At 36.6% G+C, this 8,161-nt stretch overlaps 1 pseudogene; it reads left to right on the top strand.

Annotated features, from left to right (window-relative positions):
• The first annotated feature begins 2,297 nt into the window (after nucleotides 1-2,297).
• LOC102730043 (coiled-coil-helix-coiled-coil-helix domain-containing protein 2 pseudogene) lies at nucleotides 2,298-2,858 on the top strand (annotated as a pseudogene).
• Nucleotides 2,859-8,161: the final 5,303 nt, after the last annotated feature.

Raw genomic sequence — 8,161 nt, 5'->3', positions numbered from 1 at the left:
TTCGTGCACAACACCCAGTGCTCCATGCAGAACGTGCCCTCCTCAATACCCACCACCAGGCCAACCCATCCTCCCACCCCCCTCCCCTCTAGAACCCTCAGTTTGTTTTTCAGAGTCCATCTTCTCTCATGGTTCGTCCACCCCTCCGATTTCCCCCGCTTCATTCCTCCCCTCCTGCTACCTTCTTCTTCTTCTTTTTTTTTCTTAACATATCTTGCATTATTTGTGTCAGAGGTACAGATCTGAGACTCAACAGTCCTGCACAATTCACAGCGCTTAACAGAGCACGTACCCTCCCCAGTGTCTATCACCCAGTCACCCCATCCCTCCCACCCCACCCCCCACTCCAACAACACTTTTCTTAATATTATTCAATATCCAACTACCCACAATTGCTCTAACTGTCCCAAAATTTTTTGTTTGCTTTTACATTTTGTTTTCTCTAATCAGAGTCCAAAAATTAGAGTCATACATTTTAATTGGTTGATTTGTCTCATAATTCTTTTCATTTGTAAGTTCCCCCATTTTTTCGAGTGGTAACAAAGCAAAATCCAAGACCTCTTTATAATTGAGTCTTCCCAAGAAAATATAAATTGTTTATTTTAACTTGTTTGTTGGCTGAGCAAAATAGCTGCAGGCCTGCTTGGGGGGGAGAAAAGCTTGCTTCAGGTGATATGGTACCAAGGGTGATGAAAACTGGTCCCACCTCACTGTCCCCCATCATTCCCGAAATCTCCTCCATTAGACTCACTCCCTTATACTTCTAAAAGGCCTCCTCTAAAACACGACTGCATTAAATCCCCTTGTATGTCACATTCTATAAACGGGAAATCTGTTAACCTCTGATATTCATCTCTGAGTTCTTTGCCAGCACAATGTTTAGAAATGAGGGCCCAGAGGAGAGCAAGCCTGGTGAGCTATCAAAGAGCCCACTCCAATTAGCAGAGTTTGAGCACTGAGTGCATTTAGAGGCCTCCTAATTTTCAGAAAATTGACAATCCATGTACTTATTGGTTTTTGTGTAATGATACATACCAGGATACGATGCTAGTTTTTCCATTTCCAGAATGAGTTTTCTTACATTCACTTGAATAAACTAACTTCTCCATCACCACTGAATGGCTGTTTCCTACCCTTCAAAAATTATAAAACGTTTCTTGGTATTCTTAAGCTAGCAAGCATCTAGAAACCACAAACTTTAGTTTTTCTTTTTTTCTTTTTCCTTTGTCATGTTGCTACTCCTTTACCTTTGCCTGGATTTGTGGGCGACATGAGTGCTAGAGAAATTATCCAAGAGTAGAAGTGCCATGTGACAGCAGCCCCCCCATACAGTGGCCATGTCAACTGCTAAATCATTACCTTTATTGAGGTAATCATTTACATGACATAGACTGCTCCCATAGTAAGGGGGCACATTTCAATGAGATCTGATAAATGCAGACACTTGGGTAACCACCACCCTAGTCAAGACAGATCATAGAACATTTTCACCATCCCCCGAAGTTCCCTTATGTCACTTTGCAGTCATCTATCTCCCCCTTCCCTATTTCCAGGCAAACACTCTGTTTTCCATCAATAGAGATTAATTATGGCTCCTTTAGACTTTCGTCTAGATGGAATATACAGGATACATCTTTTGGCTTCTTTAGCTCATCCCAAGTTTTTGAGATTCACCCATGTTTTTCCATGGGTCGAGACTTGTTCTTTTTTATTGCTGCAAAGGATTCTATGATATGGATACACTGTAATTTGTTTATCCATTCCCCTTTTGATAAACATTTGAATTATTTCCAGTTTTTGGCTATTTTGAATGAAGCTGCTAAAACAAATGCGTGCAAGTCTGTGTGGACATATGCTTTCAGTTCTGTTGGTAAATACCTAGGAGAGGAATTGCTGGTAAGTGTATGAGAAACTGCCAAAGTGTTTCCCAAGCAGATTGTGTCATTTTATACTCCCACCAGCGATGGATGAGGATTCCAGTTGCTCCAGCTCCTCACCAACATTTGCTGTTGTCAGTCTTCTTAATTATAGTCCTGCTAGTGCATTTGTAAAAGGATCTCACTGTAGCTGTGGTTTGCATTTCCCTCCTGATGAAAGATTTGGAGCATCTCCCCATATGTCTGTTGGCTTATTTGTGTATCTTCTTTTGTGAAGTATCCAAGTCTTTTGCTTGTTTTTATTGAGTTGTTATTATTGACCTGTGAGAGTTCTTTCTATATTCTGGATATAATCCTTTGCCAGATTTACATATTATGAATTATTCCTCCCAGTCTGTGACTTCCCTTTTTATTTTCTTAATGGAATCTTTCAAAGGGAAAATTTTGAGAAGCCGGAGCCGCACCTCCCGCATGCCCCCCCCCAGCCCCCCCGCCAGCCGGGCACCTCAGATGAGAGCAGCGCCTAGACCAGCGCCGGCAGCTCAGCCTCCCGCAGCTCAGCCTCCGGCAGCGGCTCCACCAGCTGCTGAGGCCCGGCAGCCAGGTCTCTTGGCCCAGATGGCAACCCCTGCAGCTGGCGTGGCTGTGGGGCTCTGCTGCCGGGCACATGATAGGTCATGCCATCACTGGGGGCTTCAGTGGAGGAGGCAATGCTGAGCCTTCAAGGCCTGACATCACTCACCAGGAGCCTCAGGGAACCCAGCCAGCACGCCAGCAGCAGCAGCAGTCTGGCCCACGCCACTATGAGATGAAACAGTTTCTGGAGTGTGCCCAGAACCAGGGTGACCTGAAGCTTTGTGAAGGTTCCAGCGAGGTGCCGCAACAGTGCAGATCTGCAAATGGATTAGCCTAATCAAGAAGTTCAAATTGAAGATATGGAAAATCATGTCTCATAACCAAGTTAATTTAGCATAAAAATATGATTGATGGTGAATATATAAGGTGTAAAACCACCAGTTAAGCTTCTCCTTCCTCATTAAATACAGCTTTCTTCGGAATTGGAATGAAAAATGTTGTTCTTACGGTATAGAAGTTCATTGAGATGGTTTGAATTTGGGGCTGGGCAGATGTTTGTGTGCCTCCTTAAATCACCTTTTGTGACGTTCTCATTTGTGAATTAATTAGAATAAAGTGATTTTCTCCCCCCCAAAATAAAATAAAATAAAATAAAATAAATATTTGTGTGTGGCATGAAGTAACAGTAGAGATTCATTTTTGTCCATATGAATACCCCAATTATTTCAGTACCATTCGTTTTTCTACCTTCATTGAAAATCAATACATGTGTGGGTCTGTTTCTGGAATCTCAATTCTATTCCATTTATCAAAATGTTTATCTTTATGCCAATACCATGCTCTCTTGATCACTATAGCTTTGTAAATAATTCTTGAAATTGAATAGTATAAGTCCTGCAACTTTACTCTTCGTCTTAAAGAAAAAATTCCAGCTCATTTGCATTTCCATATAAATTCTAGATAAGCTGTACACAATAGAAAGCTTCCCAGTAATACAAAGGAATGAAATATTGATACAAGTGAGAATATGGGTAACTAAATAATTATGCTGAGTGAGAGAAATCAAGCAAAAAAGAATACATACTATTTGAATCCATTTATATAAAATTCTAAAAATTGCAAAAGAATCTATACTGATAGAAAGCAGATAAGTGGTTTTCTGGAGAGGAGTCATGGAAGGGAGGTAGCAAAGAGAGACAGAAATGAGAGATGTTACAAGGGAAGGAGAAAACTTTGTATGTTCCAATCTGATGTATCCAAACTGATGGATACGTGCTTGAGTGTGGTGATAGCGTCATGAGTATACATAAGCAATAATTTATCAGTTTCTACACTTTCAATTTTAACAGTTCATTGCATGTCAATTATACTTCAGTGAAGCTGGGGATTTTTTTAATTAGATATTGCCAAAAAATGGAGTTTTCAAAAAAAGCTTTCAAAGAATATAAACGATGAAAATTAGAAGGGCTGGGGGTTTCTCAACAGCAACACTGGAGACTAGAATACAGTAGAGAAATGGTTTCAAAAGTCCAAACGAAAATGATTTCCAACCTAAAATTCTATATCCTGCTAAGCAATAAAGCAAGAAGATGGAATAAAATTTACAGATATGTGCAATTGTTCTTTCTCAGGAAGCCTCTGTAGTGTCCACACCATCAAAACAACAAAGCAACTGAAGGAAGAGTATTATATGAGATTTTAATTTTCTAGGATCCAACACACAAGAGAGGGGAGAGGAATTCTCTGGATGATGGGAAAGAGAAAGCCCAGAATGGCAGTAGGGAGTGCAGCATCCTTAAGAGTGGGAGTTGTAACAAATCAAGTAAAATAAATAAATAAATAAAATAAAATATCAATGTGGATTTAAAAAATAATAAAAAATAAAGAGCAGGAGTTGCAAATAAATAGAAGCTCCAGGGGAGGTTTCCTTTTTTAAAAAACCAACAGGAGACTATCTCCTATGTTTTATAATGTAGGAAATTGTTTTGAGAGGCTGGTGGGGCAAGTCAGAAGCATCAGGAATAGATACAGAGAAAACAAAACCCATGATAAGAACTGGACAATTATTAATGCCAGAGCTAACAAAAAGTTGTGAAAGAAAGAAACATAACCATGGTATACTCTGATTATGGTTCAGCAGTAAATGATATTTATTTAGTCATAACACTAAAAATACTGAATACTCTTTAAAAAAAAAACTATGATACATTGCTACTGGAAGGAGGAGAGGAAGCATGGGGAAGAGTGAACTGTGTGTGTTAAATCCTGCTGTACCATAATAGAAAATACATAGTGTATACAATTGATCTATTAAGAAATAGAGTTAAATACTTAACTTTATGTGGGTAAACACTACGGGGGAAAAGTACATGCTTGCCTTTGGGAAGCAGGACTATGGGTGCGGGGGGCTAGGACATGGTACATGGGACTCCTTTATAAATTGTTTACTACTCTTTGACTTTTAAAACCATGAGCATGTATTTTTGTTAAAAATAAAAATTAGTTAAATAATTAAAATGATTTCTGGAGACTGTATGAAAATAAAGTGACTTCTCCAGGACTTGTCTGCTTACATATATTTTATTGAGTGAATTTTTTTCTATTTATTAGTTATCAGCCTAAGTGAAGATTATAAATGAATAATACTGCTGAAATCTTCTGGAAATTTTCTACCAAATATGTTTTATAACTATAAAAAATGATAGATTCATCTGTGTCTTGGCCAGGGTGTGAGCTTTTTAAAAAACCAACATTAACTCTGATAGTTTTCTCTAGTGTTTGTATTCTATATAATCAATTTTTGGTTTTAATCTTTATTATTTCCTTCTTTCTACTTAATTTGCTCTTCTTTTATTAGTTTCTTAATTTGGAAACTTAGATCATTGATTTTAACTTTTTTCTTTTTCTAAATGGTATTTGAATCTCTAAATTTCCTTTCAAGTGCTACTTTGGCTGAGTCCCAAAATTTTGATAAATTTTATTTTCATTATCATTAAGTTCAAAATATTTTCTCATTTCCTTTGTGATTTTTTTCACTGAGCTATGGATTATTGATAAATGTGCTATTTCAATATCCAAATATTTGAGGGTTTTCTAGAAAGCTTATTGTGATTGATTTCTAATTTCACTGTTATCTGAGACTATATCATTTCAATTTTTAAAAATTTCTTGAGATTTACTTTATGGTTCAGCAGAAAGCTATTTTAGTAAATGTTACACATTCACTTGAGAAGAATGAGTATTTTGTAGCTTGGGGCTGTAGTGCTTGGTAAATGTCAATTAAATAGATTTGATTGATAGTGTCATTAAGATGTTTATGTCCTGGGATACCTGAGTGGCTCAGTTGGTTAAACATCTGCCTTTGGCTCAGGTTATGATCCCAGGGTCTTGGGATCAAATCCTACATCAGGCTCCTTGTTCAGCAGGGAGCCTGCTTCTCCCTCTGCCTGCTGCTCCCCCTGCTTGTGCTCTTTCTCTCTCTGACAAATAAATAAATAAAATCTTTAAGAAAAAAAGATTTTTATGTCCTTACTGATTTTTTATCTATACTCTTTTTATTACTGAATGGGAGGATATTATAATCATCAACTGTGATTGTGGATTTGTCTGTTTGGTTTTTACCTTTGGTTTTTCAGTTTTTACCTTATGAATTTTGAAGTTATTTTATTAGATGCATACATATTTAGGATTATTGTGCCTTTCTGATGAATTACCCTTCTTCATCTCTTCTAATGCTTCTTGTCTTGAAGTCTAACTTATCTGATATTAATATAGCAATGCCAGTTTTTTTTTATGCTTACTGTTTGCATGGTATATTTATTTCTGTTCTATTTTTATCTTTATATTCAGAGTACATCTCTTGTAGATATCACATACTAGGTTGTGTTTTTTAATCCAACAGAAAATGTCTGCCTTTTGATTGGAGCTTAGTTCATTGACATTTAATGAAATTATCCATAAGATTAGATTTTATATATCTTCTTGCTATTTGTTTTTATTGGCTCTTTATGTTTTTTGTCCCTCTGTTGTTTGTTTCCTGCCTTCTTTTGGGCTAATTGAGTATTTTTAGTACTTTCTCCATTGGCTTCTTAGTTATATCCCTTTTATTTTAAATGTTAAATCATTGCTCCAAGGCTAACTATATGCATCATTAACAAAGTCTATTTAGAATCCATACTGTACTTCTTTAAACTTCACACTTCATATCTGACCTTGCACTTCCTACTTCATCCTTCCTACTTTACACCTGATACTTTTCACTTCCCATTTTGCACTTCCCAAATGTAATAAACTTACACTAATACAATTCCATTTATCACTCACCCTTGTTCTTTGTGCTACTGTTGCCATATCTTTTGCTTCTACAAGTGCTGTAAAAACCCCTCACAACATTAATTTTGCTTTAAATAGTCCATTCACTTTTAAGGATTATAAAAAGAAAAATAATATTGTCATTTAAATGTATCCTCTTATTTACTATTCCTGGGGCTCTTCTTTCCTCCTTCAGATCTGAGTTCCTTTCTGTATCATTTCCTGTTAGCCTAAAGAACATCCCTTAGGATTCCTCATGGAGCAGGTCTGTTGGTGATGGTTTCTCTAAACCTTTATTTATCTGAAAATGTATTTCATTCTTTTTTTATTGCAAACTACTTTTACTAGATACAGAATTGTGGGTTGACAGGGATTTTGTCTCTTTTTTTGTTTGTTTGTTTTATTTATTTATTTTTTTAGAGAGAGAGAGTGTGTGTGCGCAAGTGGAGGGAGGGCCAGAGGGAAGTGAGATAGAGAATCTTAAGCAAGCTCCACCCTCAGCACGGAGCCTGATGCAGGGATCAATCTCAGGACCCTGAGATCATGACCTGAGCTGAAATCAAGAGTCAGATGCTTAACCAACTGAGTCACCCAGGCACCCCTCTTTTTGTTTGTTTTAACCCCAGCACTTTAAATATACCATTCTATTATATTCCATTTTGTGTAAATTTTTTTTGTCTCTAGTTGGTTTCATGATGTTTTACCTTTGATTTTCAGCAGTTCAATATGTCTAAGTGTGATTTGTCTTATATTTACACTTCTTGGAGTTTGCTTCTTTCCTAGATATTTAAGCCTGTAATTGTCATCAAATTTTGGGACTTTTTGGTCATTATTTACTCAAATTTTTTTCTGTGCCTCTCTTTATGTCTTTTTCTTCTGATATTTCTATTACATGTATATTAGACCATTTGTCCCACAGGTCCCTAAGGATCTTTTTTAGTCGTATTTTTTTCTTTCTGTGCTTCAGATTAGAGAAGTTATGTACTTTTCAATTCTAGAATTTCTATGTGAACATTTATATATCCTTTACTCTGCTGAAATTCCCTAGCTACTTACTCATTAAGACATAATTTTCTTTAGCTCTTCCATATTTTTCACTTTTTCTCTCAAGGTATTTATAATAGCTGCTCTAAAGTTTTGTCTGGTAAATCCCACATCTGAGCCATCTTGGAGTTGGTAATCATTGACCTCTTTTGTTCTTAACTACGGACCATGTTTTCCTGTTTCCTTGCATATCTGGTAATTTTTTATTGTGTATTTGGTATCATTCATGATACTTTGTAGAGACTCTGGATTTTGTTACTATTCTTAAAAGAGTGTTTATTTTTGTCCTAGTAGGCAGATCAATTACTTGTTGATCACTTTGAACTTGTGTAACTTGGCTTTTCATTATATTG

The sequence above is a fragment of the Leptonychotes weddellii genome, chromosome 6 (genome assembly GCF_054177405.1).
Source record: "Leptonychotes weddellii isolate Sample4059 chromosome 6, ASM5417740v2, whole genome shotgun sequence".
Taxonomy (NCBI): domain Eukaryota; kingdom Metazoa; phylum Chordata; class Mammalia; order Carnivora; family Phocidae; genus Leptonychotes; species Leptonychotes weddellii.
Note: the sequence above shows the minus strand (reverse complement) of the source record. Positions and strands in the feature narration are given on the sequence as shown.